At 52.7% G+C, this 23,572-nt stretch overlaps 40 non-coding genes across 40 annotated transcripts; 10 read left to right on the forward strand and 30 right to left on the reverse strand.

Moving 5' to 3' along the window:
* Positions 1 to 136: 136 nt before the first annotated feature.
* On the reverse strand, positions 137 to 218 carry Trnas-aga. The gene has a single exon. It is a non-coding gene; the product is annotated as a tRNA-Ser (tRNA).
* A 139-nt stretch (positions 219 to 357) lies between these two features.
* Trnak-uuu lies at positions 358 to 430 on the reverse strand. Its single transcript has one exon. It is a non-coding gene; the product is annotated as a tRNA-Lys (tRNA).
* Positions 431 to 726: 296 nt separating this feature from the next.
* Positions 727 to 798, reverse strand: Trnae-uuc. The gene has a single exon. It is a non-coding gene; the product is annotated as a tRNA-Glu (tRNA).
* Positions 799 to 2,006: 1,208 nt separating this feature from the next.
* Positions 2,007 to 2,078, forward strand: Trnag-ucc. The gene has a single exon. It is a non-coding gene; the product is annotated as a tRNA-Gly (tRNA).
* Positions 2,079 to 2,320: 242 nt separating this feature from the next.
* Trnas-aga lies at positions 2,321 to 2,402 on the reverse strand. The gene has a single exon. It is a non-coding gene; the product is annotated as a tRNA-Ser (tRNA).
* Positions 2,403 to 2,541: 139 nt separating this feature from the next.
* On the reverse strand, positions 2,542 to 2,614 carry Trnak-uuu. The gene has a single exon. It is a non-coding gene; the product is annotated as a tRNA-Lys (tRNA).
* Positions 2,615 to 2,910: 296 nt separating this feature from the next.
* On the reverse strand, positions 2,911 to 2,982 carry Trnae-uuc. Its single transcript has one exon. It is a non-coding gene; the product is annotated as a tRNA-Glu (tRNA).
* Positions 2,983 to 4,190: 1,208 nt separating this feature from the next.
* Positions 4,191 to 4,262, forward strand: Trnag-ucc. The gene has a single exon. It is a non-coding gene; the product is annotated as a tRNA-Gly (tRNA).
* Positions 4,263 to 4,504: 242 nt separating this feature from the next.
* Trnas-aga lies at positions 4,505 to 4,586 on the reverse strand. The gene has a single exon. It is a non-coding gene; the product is annotated as a tRNA-Ser (tRNA).
* Positions 4,587 to 4,725: 139 nt separating this feature from the next.
* Trnak-uuu lies at positions 4,726 to 4,798 on the reverse strand. Its single transcript has one exon. It is a non-coding gene; the product is annotated as a tRNA-Lys (tRNA).
* A 296-nt stretch (positions 4,799 to 5,094) lies between these two features.
* On the reverse strand, positions 5,095 to 5,166 carry Trnae-uuc. The gene has a single exon. It is a non-coding gene; the product is annotated as a tRNA-Glu (tRNA).
* A 1,208-nt stretch (positions 5,167 to 6,374) lies between these two features.
* Trnag-ucc lies at positions 6,375 to 6,446 on the forward strand. The gene has a single exon. It is a non-coding gene; the product is annotated as a tRNA-Gly (tRNA).
* Positions 6,447 to 6,688: 242 nt separating this feature from the next.
* On the reverse strand, positions 6,689 to 6,770 carry Trnas-aga. Its single transcript has one exon. It is a non-coding gene; the product is annotated as a tRNA-Ser (tRNA).
* A 139-nt stretch (positions 6,771 to 6,909) lies between these two features.
* On the reverse strand, positions 6,910 to 6,982 carry Trnak-uuu. Its single transcript has one exon. It is a non-coding gene; the product is annotated as a tRNA-Lys (tRNA).
* Positions 6,983 to 7,278: 296 nt separating this feature from the next.
* On the reverse strand, positions 7,279 to 7,350 carry Trnae-uuc. The gene has a single exon. It is a non-coding gene; the product is annotated as a tRNA-Glu (tRNA).
* Positions 7,351 to 8,558: 1,208 nt separating this feature from the next.
* Trnag-ucc lies at positions 8,559 to 8,630 on the forward strand. Its single transcript has one exon. It is a non-coding gene; the product is annotated as a tRNA-Gly (tRNA).
* A 242-nt stretch (positions 8,631 to 8,872) lies between these two features.
* On the reverse strand, positions 8,873 to 8,954 carry Trnas-aga. Its single transcript has one exon. It is a non-coding gene; the product is annotated as a tRNA-Ser (tRNA).
* A 139-nt stretch (positions 8,955 to 9,093) lies between these two features.
* Positions 9,094 to 9,166, reverse strand: Trnak-uuu. The gene has a single exon. It is a non-coding gene; the product is annotated as a tRNA-Lys (tRNA).
* Positions 9,167 to 9,462: 296 nt separating this feature from the next.
* Trnae-uuc lies at positions 9,463 to 9,534 on the reverse strand. Its single transcript has one exon. It is a non-coding gene; the product is annotated as a tRNA-Glu (tRNA).
* A 1,208-nt stretch (positions 9,535 to 10,742) lies between these two features.
* On the forward strand, positions 10,743 to 10,814 carry Trnag-ucc. Its single transcript has one exon. It is a non-coding gene; the product is annotated as a tRNA-Gly (tRNA).
* A 242-nt stretch (positions 10,815 to 11,056) lies between these two features.
* Positions 11,057 to 11,138, reverse strand: Trnas-aga. The gene has a single exon. It is a non-coding gene; the product is annotated as a tRNA-Ser (tRNA).
* A 139-nt stretch (positions 11,139 to 11,277) lies between these two features.
* Positions 11,278 to 11,350, reverse strand: Trnak-uuu. Its single transcript has one exon. It is a non-coding gene; the product is annotated as a tRNA-Lys (tRNA).
* A 296-nt stretch (positions 11,351 to 11,646) lies between these two features.
* On the reverse strand, positions 11,647 to 11,718 carry Trnae-uuc. The gene has a single exon. It is a non-coding gene; the product is annotated as a tRNA-Glu (tRNA).
* Positions 11,719 to 12,926: 1,208 nt separating this feature from the next.
* Positions 12,927 to 12,998, forward strand: Trnag-ucc. Its single transcript has one exon. It is a non-coding gene; the product is annotated as a tRNA-Gly (tRNA).
* Positions 12,999 to 13,240: 242 nt separating this feature from the next.
* On the reverse strand, positions 13,241 to 13,322 carry Trnas-aga. Its single transcript has one exon. It is a non-coding gene; the product is annotated as a tRNA-Ser (tRNA).
* Positions 13,323 to 13,461: 139 nt separating this feature from the next.
* Trnak-uuu lies at positions 13,462 to 13,534 on the reverse strand. The gene has a single exon. It is a non-coding gene; the product is annotated as a tRNA-Lys (tRNA).
* A 296-nt stretch (positions 13,535 to 13,830) lies between these two features.
* Trnae-uuc lies at positions 13,831 to 13,902 on the reverse strand. Its single transcript has one exon. It is a non-coding gene; the product is annotated as a tRNA-Glu (tRNA).
* Positions 13,903 to 15,110: 1,208 nt separating this feature from the next.
* On the forward strand, positions 15,111 to 15,182 carry Trnag-ucc. Its single transcript has one exon. It is a non-coding gene; the product is annotated as a tRNA-Gly (tRNA).
* A 242-nt stretch (positions 15,183 to 15,424) lies between these two features.
* Trnas-aga lies at positions 15,425 to 15,506 on the reverse strand. Its single transcript has one exon. It is a non-coding gene; the product is annotated as a tRNA-Ser (tRNA).
* A 139-nt stretch (positions 15,507 to 15,645) lies between these two features.
* On the reverse strand, positions 15,646 to 15,718 carry Trnak-uuu. Its single transcript has one exon. It is a non-coding gene; the product is annotated as a tRNA-Lys (tRNA).
* A 296-nt stretch (positions 15,719 to 16,014) lies between these two features.
* Positions 16,015 to 16,086, reverse strand: Trnae-uuc. The gene has a single exon. It is a non-coding gene; the product is annotated as a tRNA-Glu (tRNA).
* A 1,208-nt stretch (positions 16,087 to 17,294) lies between these two features.
* Trnag-ucc lies at positions 17,295 to 17,366 on the forward strand. Its single transcript has one exon. It is a non-coding gene; the product is annotated as a tRNA-Gly (tRNA).
* Positions 17,367 to 17,608: 242 nt separating this feature from the next.
* Positions 17,609 to 17,690, reverse strand: Trnas-aga. Its single transcript has one exon. It is a non-coding gene; the product is annotated as a tRNA-Ser (tRNA).
* Positions 17,691 to 17,829: 139 nt separating this feature from the next.
* On the reverse strand, positions 17,830 to 17,902 carry Trnak-uuu. The gene has a single exon. It is a non-coding gene; the product is annotated as a tRNA-Lys (tRNA).
* A 296-nt stretch (positions 17,903 to 18,198) lies between these two features.
* On the reverse strand, positions 18,199 to 18,270 carry Trnae-uuc. Its single transcript has one exon. It is a non-coding gene; the product is annotated as a tRNA-Glu (tRNA).
* A 1,208-nt stretch (positions 18,271 to 19,478) lies between these two features.
* Positions 19,479 to 19,550, forward strand: Trnag-ucc. Its single transcript has one exon. It is a non-coding gene; the product is annotated as a tRNA-Gly (tRNA).
* Positions 19,551 to 19,792: 242 nt separating this feature from the next.
* Trnas-aga lies at positions 19,793 to 19,874 on the reverse strand. The gene has a single exon. It is a non-coding gene; the product is annotated as a tRNA-Ser (tRNA).
* A 139-nt stretch (positions 19,875 to 20,013) lies between these two features.
* Trnak-uuu lies at positions 20,014 to 20,086 on the reverse strand. Its single transcript has one exon. It is a non-coding gene; the product is annotated as a tRNA-Lys (tRNA).
* Positions 20,087 to 20,382: 296 nt separating this feature from the next.
* Trnae-uuc lies at positions 20,383 to 20,454 on the reverse strand. Its single transcript has one exon. It is a non-coding gene; the product is annotated as a tRNA-Glu (tRNA).
* A 1,208-nt stretch (positions 20,455 to 21,662) lies between these two features.
* On the forward strand, positions 21,663 to 21,734 carry Trnag-ucc. Its single transcript has one exon. It is a non-coding gene; the product is annotated as a tRNA-Gly (tRNA).
* Positions 21,735 to 23,572: the final 1,838 nt, after the last annotated feature.

Here is a 23,572-nt window from a genome sequence, read left to right on the forward strand (position 1 = left end):
GGAATTCGCCCTTATCAAAAGGACAGGCGCTATAAACGGCTGTGAGAGGTGAGGTGTAGCGAGGTACCAAAACGACAGGCAAACTGCGACATTTTCTGCTCCTTCTTCTTGAACAAAAAAATAAAAAGAAAAGGGACGCAGTCGGTAGGACTCGAACCTACGCTCCCAGAGGGAATCTGATTTCTAGTCAGACGCCTTAACCACTCGGCCACTACTGCTCGTAGCTAAACGTTCCCTCGAATCGTGTATAATCGAACCGGTCTGCGCAGAATGCTGACAGCATACGAACTCCGTGCACTGATTACGGGAGGGCTACCAGCGCTACGAGACGAGCCATTACGGAAGCGTTAAAATCTTCGCCCGGACAGGGACTCGAACCCTGGACCCTTAGTTTAAAAGCCTAATGCTCTACCGACTGAGCTATCCGGGCTCACGCTTGTTGTGGATGAAGCGGCTGCAAGCAATGTGAATAACTGGAACGCGTGTGTAGGCGTACTACGGTAATTGCTGGCTTCTGGCGCAACTAGCGACTTCACCGACTTGCCACTGACGCTGGTAACAGCCCAACAGCGGTCCAGTGCCTCTTCTCCCTTTATCCCGGTGCTGACAGTAATTGCATCTCGTGCCTGTTTCCCCCGATTACGCTCGGTTGAAGCTCCGGAAGGAGGGCGACAAACGAACGTTGGAAGGAAAAAACATGGAGGGTCGTGTGCGCAAACACTTCCCATCCGGTACCGGGAGTCGAACCTGGGCCTCCTGGGTGAAAGCCAGGTATCCTACCCACTAGACCACACCGGATTTGCTCGATAAACGTGAGATTTACTCCCTCTCCTCTCGCATTTCGTGCTGAATCCGGACTCAGTGGTGTTCGCTGTTTGCGAGCATATTTGCGCGTGCAGACTGGCATGGCGCACAGCTCGAAACTGACTATTCATTGCTGTTTGCATCATATTTTACTCATAACAGGGGAGGAGAAAGGTCAAAGTTGTACCTTGCCATAAGTGGATGTAAACGTTTTGACGCTGAGGCGTGGACTCCTTGTGGATAACAAACGACAATTCAGTTCGTTCCCTAGCAACAGCAACGCCGTTAATTCAGCCATGATGTACAGCAAATTAAATGCCCCTGGTGAGGGTCAAACTCCCTAACTTAAGATTATGAGACTTACGCGCTACCCATTGCGCTACCGAGGCACGTCTGCAGCCAAGGTCCCAGGAAACTTGGTAACTCTCGCATATTAGAGACAGACAGTTTGCGCTTTCTCAAGAATCTGTTGTGTTGCTACACGTGCTTTCCCGACTTGCTAGATTAAACTGCTGCCGCAGCTTTGTCAACGGAAAGCAGCACTGCCTGAGGTTGCAGTACATCGCCCTTGCGGCACCTGAACACAGCGGCCTGTAGGGCCAGGCTGACGCTCGAGTTCAGAAATAGCACGCTTCCCTCCAATTACAGTCTCTTGCGTGCTGCGTGTTTGGTTCTTCTCACAGCGAATCGTGCTGTACATTCCTGAGGCTGACGCAGCTCAAGCGAGCAATCGGCGCGGCAGCATTATAGCGAGAACAGCAAAACGATGCATCGGCAGGGAGTCGAACCCGGGCCGCCCGCGTGGTAGGCCAACAGCCTACCACTTTTTTAGTTGTTGTTCTCATTTTGTTAGTTGCATTTGTTGGGGGCGGTCGTCCGTGCTTCCCGAGCACATTCCAGGGTAGGTGTCTGCAGGGAAAGTGGGATTGCCACCCAACGACGTCGGATACAACCGAAAAAAGTGCTACACACGCGGAGTCCCCCACTACACTGCCTAAAAGCGACCGCTCATCACTATCGTGTGAGTAACCTTGCAGCCGCGGCAACGAGTCTTGCCCAAAGACGCAGCGTGCGTGGAGGCGCGGCCCGAACGCGTGTGGATGCACCCTCCTACCTCGTAAAGCGCCTACAGCTACCATCACCGTGGGCCGCTGCCGGCGGGCGGGAAGCCGACACAGCGCGGCGTTGGGAGCAGCGGGTGTGCGGTGGTGGTGTAATGGTGAGCATAGTTGCCTTCCAAGCAGTTGATCCGGGTTCGATTCCCGGCCACCGCAACGGGCGCAAATTTTTACGTATGAGTATGCGAGCCACGTGCAGGCCATCCTGTAGTATGTCCCGACTTGTCCCGACTTTGCTCGGCTGACGCGAAAGCTGACGCTTGGAATTCGCCCTTATCAAAAGGACAGGCGCTATAAACGGCTGTGAGAGGTGAGGTGTAGCGAGGTACCAAAACGACAGGCAAACTGCGACATTTTCTGCTCCTTCTTCTTGAACAAAAAAATAAAAAGAAAAGGGACGCAGTCGGTAGGACTCGAACCTACGCTCCCAGAGGGAATCTGATTTCTAGTCAGACGCCTTAACCACTCGGCCACTACTGCTCGTAGCTAAACGTTCCCTCGAATCGTGTATAATCGAACCGGTCTGCGCAGAATGCTGACAGCATACGAACTCCGTGCACTGATTACGGGAGGGCTACCAGCGCTACGAGACGAGCCATTACGGAAGCGTTAAAATCTTCGCCCGGACAGGGACTCGAACCCTGGACCCTTAGTTTAAAAGCCTAATGCTCTACCGACTGAGCTATCCGGGCTCACGCTTGTTGTGGATGAAGCGGCTGCAAGCAATGTGAATAACTGGAACGCGTGTGTAGGCGTACTACGGTAATTGCTGGCTTCTGGCGCAACTAGCGACTTCACCGACTTGCCACTGACGCTGGTAACAGCCCAACAGCGGTCCAGTGCCTCTTCTCCCTTTATCCCGGTGCTGACAGTAATTGCATCTCGTGCCTGTTTCCCCCGATTACGCTCGGTTGAAGCTCCGGAAGGAGGGCGACAAACGAACGTTGGAAGGAAAAAACATGGAGGGTCGTGTGCGCAAACACTTCCCATCCGGTACCGGGAGTCGAACCTGGGCCTCCTGGGTGAAAGCCAGGTATCCTACCCACTAGACCACACCGGATTTGCTCGATAAACGTGAGATTTACTCCCTCTCCTCTCGCATTTCGTGCTGAATCCGGACTCAGTGGTGTTCGCTGTTTGCGAGCATATTTGCGCGTGCAGACTGGCATGGCGCACAGCTCGAAACTGACTATTCATTGCTGTTTGCATCATATTTTACTCATAACAGGGGAGGAGAAAGGTCAAAGTTGTACCTTGCCATAAGTGGATGTAAACGTTTTGACGCTGAGGCGTGGACTCCTTGTGGATAACAAACGACAATTCAGTTCGTTCCCTAGCAACAGCAACGCCGTTAATTCAGCCATGATGTACAGCAAATTAAATGCCCCTGGTGAGGGTCAAACTCCCTAACTTAAGATTATGAGACTTACGCGCTACCCATTGCGCTACCGAGGCACGTCTGCAGCCAAGGTCCCAGGAAACTTGGTAACTCTCGCATATTAGAGACAGACAGTTTGCGCTTTCTCAAGAATCTGTTGTGTTGCTACACGTGCTTTCCCGACTTGCTAGATTAAACTGCTGCCGCAGCTTTGTCAACGGAAAGCAGCACTGCCTGAGGTTGCAGTACATCGCCCTTGCGGCACCTGAACACAGCGGCCTGTAGGGCCAGGCTGACGCTCGAGTTCAGAAATAGCACGCTTCCCTCCAATTACAGTCTCTTGCGTGCTGCGTGTTTGGTTCTTCTCACAGCGAATCGTGCTGTACATTCCTGAGGCTGACGCAGCTCAAGCGAGCAATCGGCGCGGCAGCATTATAGCGAGAACAGCAAAACGATGCATCGGCAGGGAGTCGAACCCGGGCCGCCCGCGTGGTAGGCCAACAGCCTACCACTTTTTTAGTTGTTGTTCTCATTTTGTTAGTTGCATTTGTTGGGGGCGGTCGTCCGTGCTTCCCGAGCACATTCCAGGGTAGGTGTCTGCAGGGAAAGTGGGATTGCCACCCAACGACGTCGGATACAACCGAAAAAAGTGCTACACACGCGGAGTCCCCCACTACACTGCCTAAAAGCGACCGCTCATCACTATCGTGTGAGTAACCTTGCAGCCGCGGCAACGAGTCTTGCCCAAAGACGCAGCGTGCGTGGAGGCGCGGCCCGAACGCGTGTGGATGCACCCTCCTACCTCGTAAAGCGCCTACAGCTACCATCACCGTGGGCCGCTGCCGGCGGGCGGGAAGCCGACACAGCGCGGCGTTGGGAGCAGCGGGTGTGCGGTGGTGGTGTAATGGTGAGCATAGTTGCCTTCCAAGCAGTTGATCCGGGTTCGATTCCCGGCCACCGCAACGGGCGCAAATTTTTACGTATGAGTATGCGAGCCACGTGCAGGCCATCCTGTAGTATGTCCCGACTTGTCCCGACTTTGCTCGGCTGACGCGAAAGCTGACGCTTGGAATTCGCCCTTATCAAAAGGACAGGCGCTATAAACGGCTGTGAGAGGTGAGGTGTAGCGAGGTACCAAAACGACAGGCAAACTGCGACATTTTCTGCTCCTTCTTCTTGAACAAAAAAATAAAAAGAAAAGGGACGCAGTCGGTAGGACTCGAACCTACGCTCCCAGAGGGAATCTGATTTCTAGTCAGACGCCTTAACCACTCGGCCACTACTGCTCGTAGCTAAACGTTCCCTCGAATCGTGTATAATCGAACCGGTCTGCGCAGAATGCTGACAGCATACGAACTCCGTGCACTGATTACGGGAGGGCTACCAGCGCTACGAGACGAGCCATTACGGAAGCGTTAAAATCTTCGCCCGGACAGGGACTCGAACCCTGGACCCTTAGTTTAAAAGCCTAATGCTCTACCGACTGAGCTATCCGGGCTCACGCTTGTTGTGGATGAAGCGGCTGCAAGCAATGTGAATAACTGGAACGCGTGTGTAGGCGTACTACGGTAATTGCTGGCTTCTGGCGCAACTAGCGACTTCACCGACTTGCCACTGACGCTGGTAACAGCCCAACAGCGGTCCAGTGCCTCTTCTCCCTTTATCCCGGTGCTGACAGTAATTGCATCTCGTGCCTGTTTCCCCCGATTACGCTCGGTTGAAGCTCCGGAAGGAGGGCGACAAACGAACGTTGGAAGGAAAAAACATGGAGGGTCGTGTGCGCAAACACTTCCCATCCGGTACCGGGAGTCGAACCTGGGCCTCCTGGGTGAAAGCCAGGTATCCTACCCACTAGACCACACCGGATTTGCTCGATAAACGTGAGATTTACTCCCTCTCCTCTCGCATTTCGTGCTGAATCCGGACTCAGTGGTGTTCGCTGTTTGCGAGCATATTTGCGCGTGCAGACTGGCATGGCGCACAGCTCGAAACTGACTATTCATTGCTGTTTGCATCATATTTTACTCATAACAGGGGAGGAGAAAGGTCAAAGTTGTACCTTGCCATAAGTGGATGTAAACGTTTTGACGCTGAGGCGTGGACTCCTTGTGGATAACAAACGACAATTCAGTTCGTTCCCTAGCAACAGCAACGCCGTTAATTCAGCCATGATGTACAGCAAATTAAATGCCCCTGGTGAGGGTCAAACTCCCTAACTTAAGATTATGAGACTTACGCGCTACCCATTGCGCTACCGAGGCACGTCTGCAGCCAAGGTCCCAGGAAACTTGGTAACTCTCGCATATTAGAGACAGACAGTTTGCGCTTTCTCAAGAATCTGTTGTGTTGCTACACGTGCTTTCCCGACTTGCTAGATTAAACTGCTGCCGCAGCTTTGTCAACGGAAAGCAGCACTGCCTGAGGTTGCAGTACATCGCCCTTGCGGCACCTGAACACAGCGGCCTGTAGGGCCAGGCTGACGCTCGAGTTCAGAAATAGCACGCTTCCCTCCAATTACAGTCTCTTGCGTGCTGCGTGTTTGGTTCTTCTCACAGCGAATCGTGCTGTACATTCCTGAGGCTGACGCAGCTCAAGCGAGCAATCGGCGCGGCAGCATTATAGCGAGAACAGCAAAACGATGCATCGGCAGGGAGTCGAACCCGGGCCGCCCGCGTGGTAGGCCAACAGCCTACCACTTTTTTAGTTGTTGTTCTCATTTTGTTAGTTGCATTTGTTGGGGGCGGTCGTCCGTGCTTCCCGAGCACATTCCAGGGTAGGTGTCTGCAGGGAAAGTGGGATTGCCACCCAACGACGTCGGATACAACCGAAAAAAGTGCTACACACGCGGAGTCCCCCACTACACTGCCTAAAAGCGACCGCTCATCACTATCGTGTGAGTAACCTTGCAGCCGCGGCAACGAGTCTTGCCCAAAGACGCAGCGTGCGTGGAGGCGCGGCCCGAACGCGTGTGGATGCACCCTCCTACCTCGTAAAGCGCCTACAGCTACCATCACCGTGGGCCGCTGCCGGCGGGCGGGAAGCCGACACAGCGCGGCGTTGGGAGCAGCGGGTGTGCGGTGGTGGTGTAATGGTGAGCATAGTTGCCTTCCAAGCAGTTGATCCGGGTTCGATTCCCGGCCACCGCAACGGGCGCAAATTTTTACGTATGAGTATGCGAGCCACGTGCAGGCCATCCTGTAGTATGTCCCGACTTGTCCCGACTTTGCTCGGCTGACGCGAAAGCTGACGCTTGGAATTCGCCCTTATCAAAAGGACAGGCGCTATAAACGGCTGTGAGAGGTGAGGTGTAGCGAGGTACCAAAACGACAGGCAAACTGCGACATTTTCTGCTCCTTCTTCTTGAACAAAAAAATAAAAAGAAAAGGGACGCAGTCGGTAGGACTCGAACCTACGCTCCCAGAGGGAATCTGATTTCTAGTCAGACGCCTTAACCACTCGGCCACTACTGCTCGTAGCTAAACGTTCCCTCGAATCGTGTATAATCGAACCGGTCTGCGCAGAATGCTGACAGCATACGAACTCCGTGCACTGATTACGGGAGGGCTACCAGCGCTACGAGACGAGCCATTACGGAAGCGTTAAAATCTTCGCCCGGACAGGGACTCGAACCCTGGACCCTTAGTTTAAAAGCCTAATGCTCTACCGACTGAGCTATCCGGGCTCACGCTTGTTGTGGATGAAGCGGCTGCAAGCAATGTGAATAACTGGAACGCGTGTGTAGGCGTACTACGGTAATTGCTGGCTTCTGGCGCAACTAGCGACTTCACCGACTTGCCACTGACGCTGGTAACAGCCCAACAGCGGTCCAGTGCCTCTTCTCCCTTTATCCCGGTGCTGACAGTAATTGCATCTCGTGCCTGTTTCCCCCGATTACGCTCGGTTGAAGCTCCGGAAGGAGGGCGACAAACGAACGTTGGAAGGAAAAAACATGGAGGGTCGTGTGCGCAAACACTTCCCATCCGGTACCGGGAGTCGAACCTGGGCCTCCTGGGTGAAAGCCAGGTATCCTACCCACTAGACCACACCGGATTTGCTCGATAAACGTGAGATTTACTCCCTCTCCTCTCGCATTTCGTGCTGAATCCGGACTCAGTGGTGTTCGCTGTTTGCGAGCATATTTGCGCGTGCAGACTGGCATGGCGCACAGCTCGAAACTGACTATTCATTGCTGTTTGCATCATATTTTACTCATAACAGGGGAGGAGAAAGGTCAAAGTTGTACCTTGCCATAAGTGGATGTAAACGTTTTGACGCTGAGGCGTGGACTCCTTGTGGATAACAAACGACAATTCAGTTCGTTCCCTAGCAACAGCAACGCCGTTAATTCAGCCATGATGTACAGCAAATTAAATGCCCCTGGTGAGGGTCAAACTCCCTAACTTAAGATTATGAGACTTACGCGCTACCCATTGCGCTACCGAGGCACGTCTGCAGCCAAGGTCCCAGGAAACTTGGTAACTCTCGCATATTAGAGACAGACAGTTTGCGCTTTCTCAAGAATCTGTTGTGTTGCTACACGTGCTTTCCCGACTTGCTAGATTAAACTGCTGCCGCAGCTTTGTCAACGGAAAGCAGCACTGCCTGAGGTTGCAGTACATCGCCCTTGCGGCACCTGAACACAGCGGCCTGTAGGGCCAGGCTGACGCTCGAGTTCAGAAATAGCACGCTTCCCTCCAATTACAGTCTCTTGCGTGCTGCGTGTTTGGTTCTTCTCACAGCGAATCGTGCTGTACATTCCTGAGGCTGACGCAGCTCAAGCGAGCAATCGGCGCGGCAGCATTATAGCGAGAACAGCAAAACGATGCATCGGCAGGGAGTCGAACCCGGGCCGCCCGCGTGGTAGGCCAACAGCCTACCACTTTTTTAGTTGTTGTTCTCATTTTGTTAGTTGCATTTGTTGGGGGCGGTCGTCCGTGCTTCCCGAGCACATTCCAGGGTAGGTGTCTGCAGGGAAAGTGGGATTGCCACCCAACGACGTCGGATACAACCGAAAAAAGTGCTACACACGCGGAGTCCCCCACTACACTGCCTAAAAGCGACCGCTCATCACTATCGTGTGAGTAACCTTGCAGCCGCGGCAACGAGTCTTGCCCAAAGACGCAGCGTGCGTGGAGGCGCGGCCCGAACGCGTGTGGATGCACCCTCCTACCTCGTAAAGCGCCTACAGCTACCATCACCGTGGGCCGCTGCCGGCGGGCGGGAAGCCGACACAGCGCGGCGTTGGGAGCAGCGGGTGTGCGGTGGTGGTGTAATGGTGAGCATAGTTGCCTTCCAAGCAGTTGATCCGGGTTCGATTCCCGGCCACCGCAACGGGCGCAAATTTTTACGTATGAGTATGCGAGCCACGTGCAGGCCATCCTGTAGTATGTCCCGACTTGTCCCGACTTTGCTCGGCTGACGCGAAAGCTGACGCTTGGAATTCGCCCTTATCAAAAGGACAGGCGCTATAAACGGCTGTGAGAGGTGAGGTGTAGCGAGGTACCAAAACGACAGGCAAACTGCGACATTTTCTGCTCCTTCTTCTTGAACAAAAAAATAAAAAGAAAAGGGACGCAGTCGGTAGGACTCGAACCTACGCTCCCAGAGGGAATCTGATTTCTAGTCAGACGCCTTAACCACTCGGCCACTACTGCTCGTAGCTAAACGTTCCCTCGAATCGTGTATAATCGAACCGGTCTGCGCAGAATGCTGACAGCATACGAACTCCGTGCACTGATTACGGGAGGGCTACCAGCGCTACGAGACGAGCCATTACGGAAGCGTTAAAATCTTCGCCCGGACAGGGACTCGAACCCTGGACCCTTAGTTTAAAAGCCTAATGCTCTACCGACTGAGCTATCCGGGCTCACGCTTGTTGTGGATGAAGCGGCTGCAAGCAATGTGAATAACTGGAACGCGTGTGTAGGCGTACTACGGTAATTGCTGGCTTCTGGCGCAACTAGCGACTTCACCGACTTGCCACTGACGCTGGTAACAGCCCAACAGCGGTCCAGTGCCTCTTCTCCCTTTATCCCGGTGCTGACAGTAATTGCATCTCGTGCCTGTTTCCCCCGATTACGCTCGGTTGAAGCTCCGGAAGGAGGGCGACAAACGAACGTTGGAAGGAAAAAACATGGAGGGTCGTGTGCGCAAACACTTCCCATCCGGTACCGGGAGTCGAACCTGGGCCTCCTGGGTGAAAGCCAGGTATCCTACCCACTAGACCACACCGGATTTGCTCGATAAACGTGAGATTTACTCCCTCTCCTCTCGCATTTCGTGCTGAATCCGGACTCAGTGGTGTTCGCTGTTTGCGAGCATATTTGCGCGTGCAGACTGGCATGGCGCACAGCTCGAAACTGACTATTCATTGCTGTTTGCATCATATTTTACTCATAACAGGGGAGGAGAAAGGTCAAAGTTGTACCTTGCCATAAGTGGATGTAAACGTTTTGACGCTGAGGCGTGGACTCCTTGTGGATAACAAACGACAATTCAGTTCGTTCCCTAGCAACAGCAACGCCGTTAATTCAGCCATGATGTACAGCAAATTAAATGCCCCTGGTGAGGGTCAAACTCCCTAACTTAAGATTATGAGACTTACGCGCTACCCATTGCGCTACCGAGGCACGTCTGCAGCCAAGGTCCCAGGAAACTTGGTAACTCTCGCATATTAGAGACAGACAGTTTGCGCTTTCTCAAGAATCTGTTGTGTTGCTACACGTGCTTTCCCGACTTGCTAGATTAAACTGCTGCCGCAGCTTTGTCAACGGAAAGCAGCACTGCCTGAGGTTGCAGTACATCGCCCTTGCGGCACCTGAACACAGCGGCCTGTAGGGCCAGGCTGACGCTCGAGTTCAGAAATAGCACGCTTCCCTCCAATTACAGTCTCTTGCGTGCTGCGTGTTTGGTTCTTCTCACAGCGAATCGTGCTGTACATTCCTGAGGCTGACGCAGCTCAAGCGAGCAATCGGCGCGGCAGCATTATAGCGAGAACAGCAAAACGATGCATCGGCAGGGAGTCGAACCCGGGCCGCCCGCGTGGTAGGCCAACAGCCTACCACTTTTTTAGTTGTTGTTCTCATTTTGTTAGTTGCATTTGTTGGGGGCGGTCGTCCGTGCTTCCCGAGCACATTCCAGGGTAGGTGTCTGCAGGGAAAGTGGGATTGCCACCCAACGACGTCGGATACAACCGAAAAAAGTGCTACACACGCGGAGTCCCCCACTACACTGCCTAAAAGCGACCGCTCATCACTATCGTGTGAGTAACCTTGCAGCCGCGGCAACGAGTCTTGCCCAAAGACGCAGCGTGCGTGGAGGCGCGGCCCGAACGCGTGTGGATGCACCCTCCTACCTCGTAAAGCGCCTACAGCTACCATCACCGTGGGCCGCTGCCGGCGGGCGGGAAGCCGACACAGCGCGGCGTTGGGAGCAGCGGGTGTGCGGTGGTGGTGTAATGGTGAGCATAGTTGCCTTCCAAGCAGTTGATCCGGGTTCGATTCCCGGCCACCGCAACGGGCGCAAATTTTTACGTATGAGTATGCGAGCCACGTGCAGGCCATCCTGTAGTATGTCCCGACTTGTCCCGACTTTGCTCGGCTGACGCGAAAGCTGACGCTTGGAATTCGCCCTTATCAAAAGGACAGGCGCTATAAACGGCTGTGAGAGGTGAGGTGTAGCGAGGTACCAAAACGACAGGCAAACTGCGACATTTTCTGCTCCTTCTTCTTGAACAAAAAAATAAAAAGAAAAGGGACGCAGTCGGTAGGACTCGAACCTACGCTCCCAGAGGGAATCTGATTTCTAGTCAGACGCCTTAACCACTCGGCCACGACTGCTCGTAGCTAAACGTTCCCTCGAATCGTGTATAATCGAACCGGTCTGCGCAGAATGCTGACAGGATACGAACTCCGTGCACTGATTACGGGAGGGCTACCAGCGCTACGAGACGAGCCATTACGGAAGCGTTAAAATCTTCGCCCGGACAGGGACTCGAACCCTGGACCCTTAGTTTAAAAGCCTAATGCTCTACCGACTGAGCTATCCGGGCTCACGCTTGTTGTGGATGAAGCGGCTGCAAGCAATGTGAATAACTGGAACGCGTGTGTAGGCGTACTACGGTAATTGCTGGCTTCTGGCGCAACTAGCGACTTCACCGACTTGCCACTGACGCTGGTAGCAGCCCAACAACGGACCAGTGCCTCTTCTCCCTTTATCCCGGTGCTGACAGTAATTGCATCTCGTGCCTGTTTCCCCCGATTACGCTCGGTTGAAGCTCCGGAAGGAGGGCGACAAACGAACGTTGGAAGGCCAAAACATGGACGGTCGTGTGCGCAAACACTTCCCATCCGGTACCGGGAGTCGAACCTGGGCCTCCTGGGTGAAAGCCAGGTATCCTAGCCACTAGACCACACCGGATTTGCTCGATAAACGTGAGATTTACTCCCTCTCCTCTCGCATTTCGTGCTGAATGCGGACGCAGTGGTGTTCTCTGTTTGCGAGCATATTTGCGCGTGCAGACTGGCATGGCGCACAGCTCGAAACTGACTATTCATTGCTGTTTGCATCATATTTTACTCATAACAGGGGAGGAGAAAGGTCAAAGTTGTACCTTGCCATAAGTGGATGTAAACGTTTTGACGCTGAGGCGTGGACTCCTTGTGGATAACAAACGACAATTCAGTTCGTTCCCTAGCAACAGCAACGCCGTTAATTCAGCCATGATGTACAGCAAATTAAATGCCCCTGGTGAGGGTCAAACTCCCTAACTTAAGATTATGAGACCTACGCGCTACCCATTGCGCTACCGAGGCACGTCTGCAACCAACGTCCCAGGAAACTTGGTAACTCTCGCATATTAGAGACAGACAGTTTGCGCTTTCTCAAGAATCTGTTGTGTTGCTACACGTGCTTTCCCGACTTGCTAGATTAAACTGCTGCCGCAGCTTTGTCAACGGAAAGCAGCACTGCCTGAGGTTGCAGTACATCGCCCTTGCGGCACCTGAACACAGCGGCCTGTAGGGCCAGGCTGACGCTCGAGTTCAGAAATAGCACGCTTCCCTCCAATTACAGTCTCTTGCGTGCTGCGTGTTTGGTTCTTCTCACAGCGAATCGTGCTGTACATTCCTGAGGCTGACGCAGCTCAAGCGAGCAATCGGCGCGGCAGCATTATAGCGAGAACAGCAAAACGATGCATCGGCAGGGAGTCGAACCCGGGCCGCCCGCGTGGTAGGCCAACAGCCTACCACTTTTTTAGTTGTTGTTCTCATTTTGTTAGTTGCATTTGTTGGGGGCGGTCGTCCGTGCTTCCCGAGCACATTCCAGGGTAGGTGTCTGCAGGGAAAGTGGGATTGCCACCCAACGACGTCGGATACAACCGAAAAAAGTGCTACACACGCGGAGTCCCCCACTACACTGCCTAAAAGCGACCGCTCATCACTATCGTGTGAGTAACCTTGCAGCCGCGGCAACGAGTCTTGCCCAAAGACGCAGCGTGCGTGGAGGCGCGGCCCGAACGCGTGTGGATGCACCCTCCTACCTCGTAAAGCGCCTACAGCTACCATCACCGTGGGCCGCTGCCGGCGGGCGGGAAGCCGACACAGCGCGGCGTTGGGAGCAGCGGGTGTGCGGTGGTGGTGTAATGGTGAGCATAGTTGCCTTCCAAGCAGTTGATCCGGGTTCGATTCCCGGCCACCGCAACGGGCGCAAATTTTTACGTATGAGTATGCGAGCCACGTGCAGGCCATCCTGTAGTATGTCCCGACTTGTCCCGACTTTGCTCGGCTGACGCGAAAGCTGACGCTTGGAATTCGCCCTTATCAAAAGGACAGGCGCTATAAACGGCTGTGAGAGGTGAGGTGTAGCGAGGTACCAAAACGACAGGCAAACTGCGACATTTTCTGCTCCTTCTTCTTGAACAAAAAAATAAAAAGAAAAGGGACGCAGTCGGTAGGACTCGAACCTACGCTCCCAGAGGGAATCTGATTTCTAGTCAGACGCCTTAACCACTCGGCCACTACTGCTCGTAGCTAAACGTTCCCTCGAATCGTGTATAATCGAACCGGTCTGCGCAGAATGCTGACAGCATACGAACTCCGTGCACTGATTACGGGAGGGCTACCAGCGCTACGAGACGAGCCATTACGGAAGCGTTAAAATCTTCGCCCGGACAGGGACTCGAACCCTGGACCCTTAGTTTAAAAGCCTAATGCTCTACCGACTGAGCTATCCGGGCTCACGCTTGTTGTGGATGAAGCGGCTGCAAGCAATGTGAATAACTGGAACGCGTGTGTAGGCGTACTACGGTAATTGCTGGCTTCTGGCGCAACTAGCGACTTCACCGACTTGCCACTGACGCTGGTAACAGCCCAACAGCGGTCCAGTGCCTCTTCTCCCTTTATCCCGGTGCTGACAGTAATTGCATCTCGTGCCTGTTTCCCCCGATTACGCTCGGTTGAAGCTCCGGAAGGAGGGCGACAAACGAACGTTGGAAGGAAAAAACATGGAGGGTCGTGTGCGCAAACACTTCCCATCCGGTACCGGGAGTCGAACCTGGGCCTCCTGGGTGAAAGCCAGGTATCCTACCCACTAGACCACACCGGATTTGCTCGATAAACGTGAGATTTACTCCCTCTCCTCTCGCATTTCGTGCTGAATCCGGACTCAGTGGTGTTCGCTGTTTGCGAGCATATTTGCGCGTGCAGACTGGCATGGCGCACAGCTCGAAACTGACTATTCATTGCTGTTTGCATCATATTTTACTCATAACAGGGGAGGAGAAAGGTCAAAGTTGTACCTTGCCATAAGTGGATGTAAACGTTTTGACGCTGAGGCGTGGACTCCTTGTGGATAACAAACGACAATTCAGTTCGTTCCCTAGCAACAGCAACGCCGTTAATTCAGCCATGATGTACAGCAAATTAAATGCCCCTGGTGAGGGTCAAACTCCCTAACTTAAGATTATGAGACTTACGCGCTACCCATTGCGCTACCGAGGCACGTCTGCAGCCAAGGTCCCAGGAAACTTGGTAACTCTCGCATATTAGAGACAGACAGTTTGCGCTTTCTCAAGAATCTGTTGTGTTGCTACACGTGCTTTCCCGACTTGCTAGATTAAACTGCTGCCGCAGCTTTGTCAACGGAAAGCAGCACTGCCTGAGGTTGCAGTACATCGCCCTTGCGGCACCTGAACACAGCGGCCTGTAGGGCCAGGCTGACGCTCGAGTTCAGAAATAGCACGCTTCCCTCCAATTACAGTCTCTTGCGTGCTGCGTGTTTGGTTCTTCTCACAGCGAATCGTGCTGTACATTCCTGAGGCTGACGCAGCTCAAGCGAGCAATCGGCGCGGCAGCATTATAGCGAGAACAGCAAAACGATGCATCGGCAGGGAGTCGAACCCGGGCCGCCCGCGTGGTAGGCCAACAGCCTACCACTTTTTTAGTTGTTGTTCTCATTTTGTTAGTTGCATTTGTTGGGGGCGGTCGTCCGTGCTTCCCGAGCACATTCCAGGGTAGGTGTCTGCAGGGAAAGTGGGATTGCCACCCAACGACGTCGGATACAACCGAAAAAAGTGCTACACACGCGGAGTCCCCCACTACACTGCCTAAAAGCGACCGCTCATCACTATCGTGTGAGTAACCTTGCAGCCGCGGCAACGAGTCTTGCCCAAAGACGCAGCGTGCGTGGAGGCGCGGCCCGAACGCGTGTGGATGCACCCTCCTACCTCGTAAAGCGCCTACAGCTACCATCACCGTGGGCCGCTGCCGGCGGGCGGGAAGCCGACACAGCGCGGCGTTGGGAGCAGCGGGTGTGCGGTGGTGGTGTAATGGTGAGCATAGTTGCCTTCCAAGCAGTTGATCCGGGTTCGATTCCCGGCCACCGCAACGGGCGCAAATTTTTACGTATGAGTATGCGAGCCACGTGCAGGCCATCCTGTAGTATGTCCCGACTTGTCCCGACTTTGCTCGGCTGACGCGAAAGCTGACGCTTGGAATTCGCCCTTATCAAAAGGACAGGCGCTATAAACGGCTGTGAGAGGTGAGGTGTAGCGAGGTACCAAAACGACAGGCAAACTGCGACATTTTCTGCTCCTTCTTCTTGAACAAAAAAATAAAAAGAAAAGGGACGCAGTCGGTAGGACTCGAACCTACGCTCCCAGAGGGAATCTGATTTCTAGTCAGACGCCTTAACCACTCGGCCACTACTGCTCGTAGCTAAACGTTCCCTCGAATCGTGTATAATCGAACCGGTCTGCGCAGAATGCTGACAGCATACGAACTCCGTGCACTGATTACGGGAGGGCTACCAGCGCTACGAGACGAGCCATTACGGAAGCGTTAAAATCTTCGCCCGGACAGGGACTCGAACCCTGGACCCTTAGTTTAAAAGCCTAATGCTCTACCGACTGAGCTATCCGGGCTCACGCTTGTTGTGGATGAAGCGGCTGCAAGCAATGTGAATAACTGGAACGCGTGTGTAGGCGTACTACGGTAATTGCTGGCTTCTGGCGCAACTAGCGACTTCACCGACTTGCCACTGACGCTGGTAACAGCCCAACAGCGGTCCAGTGCCTCTTCTCCCTTTATCCCGGTGCTGACAGTAATTGCATCTCGTGCCTGTTTCCCCCGATTACGCTCGGTTGAAGCTCCGGAAGGAGGGCGACAAACGAACGTTGGAAGGCCAAAACATGGACGGTCGTGTGCGCAAACACTTCCCATCCGGTACCGGGAGTCGAACCTGGGCCTCCTGGGTGAAAGCCAGGTATCCTAGCCACTAGACCACACCGGATTTGCTCGATAAACGTGAGATTTACTCCCTCTCCTCTCGCATTTCGTGCTGAATGCGGACGCAGTGGTGTTCTCTGTTTGCGAGCATATTTGCGCGTGCAGACTGGCATGGCGCACAGCTCGAAACTGACTATTCATTGCTGTTTGCATCATATTTTACTCATAACAGGGGAGGAGAAAGGTCAAAGTTGTACCTTGCCATAAGTGGATGTAAACGTTTTGACGCTGAGGCGTGGACTCCTTGTGGATAACAAACGACAATTCAGTTCGTTCCCTAGCAACAGCAACGCCGTTAATTCAGCCATGATGTACAGCAAATTAAATGCCCCTGGTGAGGGTCAAACTCCCTAACTTAAGATTATGAGACCTACGCGCTACCCATTGCGCTACCGAGGCACGTCTGCAACCAACGTCCCAGGAAACTTGGTAACTCTCGCATATTAGAGACAGACAGTTTGCGCTTTCTCAAGAATCTGTTGTGTTGCTACACGTGCTTTCCCGACTTGCTAGATTAAACTGCTGCCGCAGCTTTGTCAACGGAAAGCAGCACTGCCTGAGGTTGCAGTACATCGCCCTTGCGGCACCTGAACACAGCGGCCTGTAGGGCCAGGCTGACGCTCGAGTTCAGAAATAGCACGCTTCCCTCCAATTACAGTCTCTTGCGTGCTGCGTGTTTGGTTCTTCTCACAGCGAATCGTGCTGTACATTCCTGAGGCTGACGCAGCTCAAGCGAGCAATCGGCGCGGCAGCATTATAGCGAGAACAGCAAAACGATGCATCGGCAGGGAGTCGAACCCGGGCCGCCCGCGTGGTAGGCCAACAGCCTACCACTTTTTTAGTTGTTGTTCTCATTTTGTTAGTTGCATTTGTTGGGGGCGGTCGTCCGTGCTTCCCGAGCACATTCCAGGGTAGGTGTCTGCAGGGAAAGTGGGATTGCCACCCAACGACGTCGGATACAACCGAAAAAAGTGCTACACACGCGGAGTCCCCCACTACACTGCCTAAAAGCGACCGCTCATCACTATCGTGTGAGTAACCTTGCAGCCGCGGCAACGAGTCTTGCCCAAAGACGCAGCGTGCGTGGAGGCGCGGCCCGAACGCGTGTGGATGCACCCTCCTACCTCGTAAAGCGCCTACAGCTACCATCACCGTGGGCCGCTGCCGGCGGGCGGGAAGCCGACACAGCGCGGCGTTGGGAGCAGCGGGTGTGCGGTGGTGGTGTAATGGTGAGCATAGTTGCCTTCCAAGCAGTTGATCCGGGTTCGATTCCCGGCCACCGCAACGGGCGCAAATTTTTACGTATGAGTATGCGAGCCACGTGCAGGCCATCCTGTAGTATGTCCCGACTTGTCCCGACTTTGCTCGGCTGACGCGAAAGCTGACGCTTGGAATTCGCCCTTATCAAAAGGACAGGCGCTATAAACGGCTGTGAGAGGTGAGGTGTAGCGAGGTACCAAAACGACAGGCAAACTGCGACATTTTCTGCTCCTTCTTCTTGAACAAAAAAATAAAAAGAAAAGGGACGCAGTCGGTAGGACTCGAACCTACGCTCCCAGAGGGAATCTGATTTCTAGTCAGACGCCTTAACCACTCGGCCACTACTGCTCGTAGCTAAACGTTCCCTCGAATCGTGTATAATCGAACCGGTCTGCGCAGAATGCTGACAGCATACGAACTCCGTGCACTGATTACGGGAGGGCTACCAGCGCTACGAGACGAGCCATTACGGAAGCGTTAAAATCTTCGCCCGGACAGGGACTCGAACCCTGGACCCTTAGTTTAAAAGCCTAATGCTCTACCGACTGAGCTATCCGGGCTCACGCTTGTTGTGGATGAAGCGGCTGCAAGCAATGTGAATAACTGGAACGCGTGTGTAGGCGTACTACGGTAATTGCTGGCTTCTGGCGCAACTAGCGACTTCACCGACTTGCCACTGACGCTGGTAACAGCCCAACAGCGGTCCAGTGCCTCTTCTCCCTTTATCCCGGTGCTGACAGTAATTGCATCTCGTGCCTGTTTCCCCCGATTACGCTCGGTTGAAGCTCCGGAAGGAGGGCGACAAACGAACGTTGGAAGGAAAAAACATGGAGGGTCGTGTGCGCAAACACTTCCCATCCGGTACCGGGAGTCGAACCTGGGCCTCCTGGGTGAAAGCCAGGTATCCTACCCACTAGACCACACCGGATTTGCTCGATAAACGTGAGATTTACTCCCTCTCCTCTCGCATTTCGTGCTGAATCCGGACTCAGTGGTGTTCGCTGTTTGCGAGCATATTTGCGCGTGCAGACTGGCATGGCGCACAGCTCGAAACTGACTATTCATTGCTGTTTGCATCATATTTTACTCATAACAGGGGAGGAGAAAGGTCAAAGTTGTACCTTGCCATAAGTGGATGTAAACGTTTTGACGCTGAGGCGTGGACTCCTTGTGGATAACAAACGACAATTCAGTTCGTTCCCTAGCAACAGCAACGCCGTTAATTCAGCCATGATGTACAGCAAATTAAATGCCCCTGGTGAGGGTCAAACTCCCTAACTTAAGATTATGAGACTTACGCGCTACCCATTGCGCTACCGAGGCACGTCTGCAGCCAAGGTCCCAGGAAACTTGGTAACTCTCGCATATTAGAGACAGACAGTTTGCGCTTTCTCAAGAATCTGTTGTGTTGCTACACGTGCTTTCCCGACTTGCTAGATTAAACTGCTGCCGCAGCTTTGTCAACGGAAAGCAGCACTGCCTGAGGTTGCAGTACATCGCCCTTGCGGCACCTGAACACAGCGGCCTGTAGGGCCAGGCTGACGCTCGAGTTCAGAAATAGCACGCTTCCCTCCAATTACAGTCTCTTGCGTGCTGCGTGTTTGGTTCTTCTCACAGCGAATCGTGCTGTACATTCCTGAGGCTGACGCAGCTCAAGCGAGCAATCGGCGCGGCAGCATTATAGCGAGAACAGCAAAACGATGCATCGGCAGGGAGTCGAACCCGGGCCGCCCGCGTGGTAGGCCAACAGCCTACCACTTTTTTAGTTGTTGTTCTCATTTTGTTAGTTGCATTTGTTGGGGGCGGTCGTCCGTGCTTCCCGAGCACATTCCAGGGTAGGTGTCTGCAGGGAAAGTGGGATTGCCACCCAACGACGTCGGATACAACCGAAAAAAGTGCTACACACGCGGAGTCCCCCACTACACTGCCTAAAAGCGACCGCTCATCACTATCGTGTGAGTAACCTTGCAGCCGCGGCAACGAGTCTTGCCCAAAGACGCAGCGTGCGTGGAGGCGCGGCCCGAACGCGTGTGGATGCACCCTCCTACCTCGTAAAGCGCCTACAGCTACCATCACCGTGGGCCGCTGCCGGCGGGCGGGAAGCCGACACAGCGCGGCGTTGGGAGCAGCGGGTGTGCGGTGGTGGTGTAATGGTGAGCATAGTTGCCTTCCAAGCAGTTGATCCGGGTTCGATTCCCGGCCACCGCAACGGGCGCAAATTTTTACGTATGAGTATGCGAGCCACGTGCAGGCCATCCTGTAGTATGTCCCGACTTGTCCCGACTTTGCTCGGCTGACGCGAAAGCTGACGCTTGGAATTCGCCCTTATCAAAAGGACAGGCGCTATAAACGGCTGTGAGAGGTGAGGTGTAGCGAGGTACCAAAACGACAGGCAAACTGCGACATTTTCTGCTCCTTCTTCTTGAACAAAAAAATAAAAAGAAAAGGGACGCAGTCGGTAGGACTCGAACCTACGCTCCCAGAGGGAATCTGATTTCTAGTCAGACGCCTTAACCACTCGGCCACTACTGCTCGTAGCTAAACGTTCCCTCGAATCGTGTATAATCGAACCGGTCTGCGCAGAATGCTGACAGCATACGAACTCCGTGCACTGATTACGGGAGGGCTACCAGCGCTACGAGACGAGCCATTACGGAAGCGTTAAAATCTTCGCCCGGACAGGGACTCGAACCCTGGACCCTTAGTTTAAAAGCCTAATGCTCTACCGACTGAGCTATCCGGGCTCACGCTTGTTGTGGATGAAGCGGCTGCAAGCAATGTGAATAACTGGAACGCGTGTGTAGGCGTACTACGGTAATTGCTGGCTTCTGGCGCAACTAGCGACTTCACCGACTTGCCACTGACGCTGGTAACAGCCCAACAGCGGTCCAGTGCCTCTTCTCCCTTTATCCCGGTGCTGACAGTAATTGCATCTCGTGCCTGTTTCCCCCGATTACGCTCGGTTGAAGCTCCGGAAGGAGGGCGACAAACGAACGTTGGAAGGAAAAAACATGGAGGGTCGTGTGCGCAAACACTTCCCATCCGGTACCGGGAGTCGAACCTGGGCCTCCTGGGTGAAAGCCAGGTATCCTACCCACTAGACCACACCGGATTTGCTCGATAAACGTGAGATTTACTCCCTCTCCTCTCGCATTTCGTGCTGAATCCGGACTCAGTGGTGTTCGCTGTTTGCGAGCATATTTGCGCGTGCAGACTGGCATGGCGCACAGCTCGAAACTGACTATTCATTGCTGTTTGCATCATATTTTACTCATAACAGGGGAGGAGAAAGGTCAAAGTTGTACCTTGCCATAAGTGGATGTAAACGTTTTGACGCTGAGGCGTGGACTCCTTGTGGATAACAAACGACAATTCAGTTCGTTCCCTAGCAACAGCAACGCCGTTAATTCAGCCATGATGTACAGCAAATTAAATGCCCCTGGTGAGGGTCAAACTCCCTAACTTAAGATTATGAGACTTACGCGCTACCCATTGCGCTACCGAGGCACGTCTGCAGCCAAGGTCCCAGGAAACTTGGTAACTCTCGCATATTAGAGACAGACAGTTTGCGCTTTCTCAAGAATCTGTTGTGTTGCTACACGTGCTTTCCCGACTTGCTAGATTAAACTGCTGCCGCAGCTTTGTCAACGGAAAGCAGCACTGCCTGAGGTTGCAGTACATCGCCCTTGCGGCACCTGAACACAGCGGCCTGTAGGGCCAGGCTGACGCTCGAGTTCAGAAATAGCACGCTTCCCTCCAATTACAGTCTCTTGCGTGCTGCGTGTTTGGTTCTTCTCACAGCGAATCGTGCTGTACATTCCTGAGGCTGACGCAGCTCAAGCGAGCAATCGGCGCGGCAGCATTATAGCGAGAACAGCAAAACGATGCATCGGCAGGGAGTCGAACCCGGGCCGCCCGCGTGGTAGGCCAACAGCCTACCACTTTTTTAGTTGTTGTTCTCATTTTGTTAGTTGCATTTGTTGGGGGCGGTCGTCCGTGCTTCCCGAGCACATTCCAGGGTAGGTGTCTGCAGGGAAAGTGGGATTGCCACCCAACGACGTCGGATACAACCGAAAAAAGTGCTACACACGCGGAGTCCCCCACTACACTGCCTAAAAGCGACCGCTCATCACTATCGTGTGAGTAACCTTGCAGCCGCGGCAACGAGTCTTGCCCAAAGACGCAGCGTGCGTGGAGGCGCGGCCCGAACGCGTGTGGATGCACCCTCCTACCTCGTAAAGCGCCTACAGCTACCATCACCGTGGGCCGCTGCCGGCGGGCGGGAAGCCGACACAGCGCGGCGTTGGGAGCAGCGGGTGTGCGGTGGTGGTGTAATGGTGAGCATAGTTGCCTTCCAAGCAGTTGATCCGGGTTCGATTCCCGGCCACCGCAACGGGCGCAAATTTTTACGTATGAGTATGCGAGCCACGTGCAGGCCATCCTGTAGTATGTCCCGACTTGTCCCGACTTTGCTCGGCTGACGCGAAAGCTGACGCTTGGAATTCGCCCTTATCAAAAGGACAGGCGCTATAAACGGCTGTGAGAGGTGAGGTGTAGCGAGGTACCAAAACGACAGGCAAACTGCGACATTTTCTGCTCCTTCTTCTTGAACAAAAAAATAAAAAGAAAAGGGACGCAGTCGGTAGGACTTTTTTTTTTTTCTTAAACAAAAAAAAAGAAAAATCCGACGCAGTCGGTAGGACTTTTTTTTTTTTTTTTTTTTTTTTTTTTTTTATTTTTTTTTTTTTTAAAAAAAAGAGACGCAGTCGGTAGGACTTTTTTTTTTTTTTTTTTTTTTTTTTTACTGTACGCAAAATCGCACGCAGCCGGTAGGATTTTTTTTTTTTTTTTTTTTTTTTTTTTTTTTTTTTTTTTTTTTTTTTTTTTTTTTTAAATGGATGCAACGAGAGCAACAGGCAGGCAGAGGCAAAGAGGGCAGGGGTCGAATGTCCCGAGGCCTGGCCACAATGTCTCCCCCAGACCCGTCACTCAGTCGCCTCCTGAGTTAGCGTAGGTAACTGGTTTTGTGTTGTTTTTATTTTTTTTTTTTTTTTTTATTTTTTTTTTTTTTTTTTTTTTTGGCTACTGAAGTGGATTTATTTTAAATTTTTACTTTTAAATTGTTGTAAATATTCGTTTGTTTGTTTGTGATTTATTATTTGCCGACTGGCGTGGTAAAGAGTGGGGAACTTAACATGGTAGCTCATTGGCTGGGGAAAGAGGAAAGAAATAATTGGAGCCATAAAGGAAACGAAATCATCGCCCCAAAACGATAGAAAGGCAGCGTTTCCTGCTGGAAGAGAACGACAAGGAGTGCAGTGGGAAAAGAAAAAGAAAACACGAAGAACTTAGAAGCCCGCAACTCTGCCGGGACATGAAATTAAGTAACGGACCTGAGAGAAAAATGAGCAAATTCTATTTCCCCATAACGGAAAAAAGAAAATGAAATGGCACATAATTTGGCAACTACAAACAAAACACCTCTCTTGGAAAGGAATGTGAAAGGAGTGGAAGATTTTGAGTGTGCTGTCTTCACGTAAAGAAGCGAGCAAATTGGCAACATAGAACTTTAAAGCAAGCGATCCCCGTAGGAAAGAAGAAAGCGAAAGACATATTGAAAGAAAGGAAGACTAAGCTCTCGAAAGGGAGTAAAAAAGCACACTCTAAATAAAACGAAAGTGCGTTCCAATCGCAAAGAAAGGAAAAAGGAAAGTTATGAAAACAGTCAAAGAAAAGGAAGAAAGAAAATAAGGCTGTATTCCATTTATTTGTCATTTCAATGTGTTTCTAGTTTGTTCTTCAGTTTTCTGTTTCTGAGTTCTTTCGTAACGTCAACACGCTATTACTTCCGTTCACATTGCAGGACCATGATCGACGTCGTCATTAAGAGTGGAAAACAGTCGGTGCCAGATTGAAGACTTTCCGAAATTGCTGTTCAATGGGGATTTGTAGAAAGCGCTGAAAGCATCTCTGATATGAGGCTGTTCTCCGGAGCGTTTCATGGCGCTCCCACAGATAAAACAAGTAGTCGACTGGATCAATTATATTCTTGGCAAATATAGCGTAGGTGGTATGCCCTAAAATCCACATTGTAGCATTTCGCTTAGATGGCGGAAAGGGTTTAATGTCGGGGATGACAGCCGTCAGCGGCGAAAAAGACCGCTTGTCAGTCCTGTTAATGAGTGCGAGCATGTCGCAGGAAATAGCCCACACATCTCGTGTGGTTCTGC

The sequence above is a fragment of the Schistocerca piceifrons genome, unplaced genomic scaffold (assembly GCF_021461385.2).
Source record: "Schistocerca piceifrons isolate TAMUIC-IGC-003096 unplaced genomic scaffold, iqSchPice1.1 HiC_scaffold_542, whole genome shotgun sequence".
Classification (NCBI taxonomy): domain Eukaryota; kingdom Metazoa; phylum Arthropoda; class Insecta; order Orthoptera; family Acrididae; genus Schistocerca; species Schistocerca piceifrons.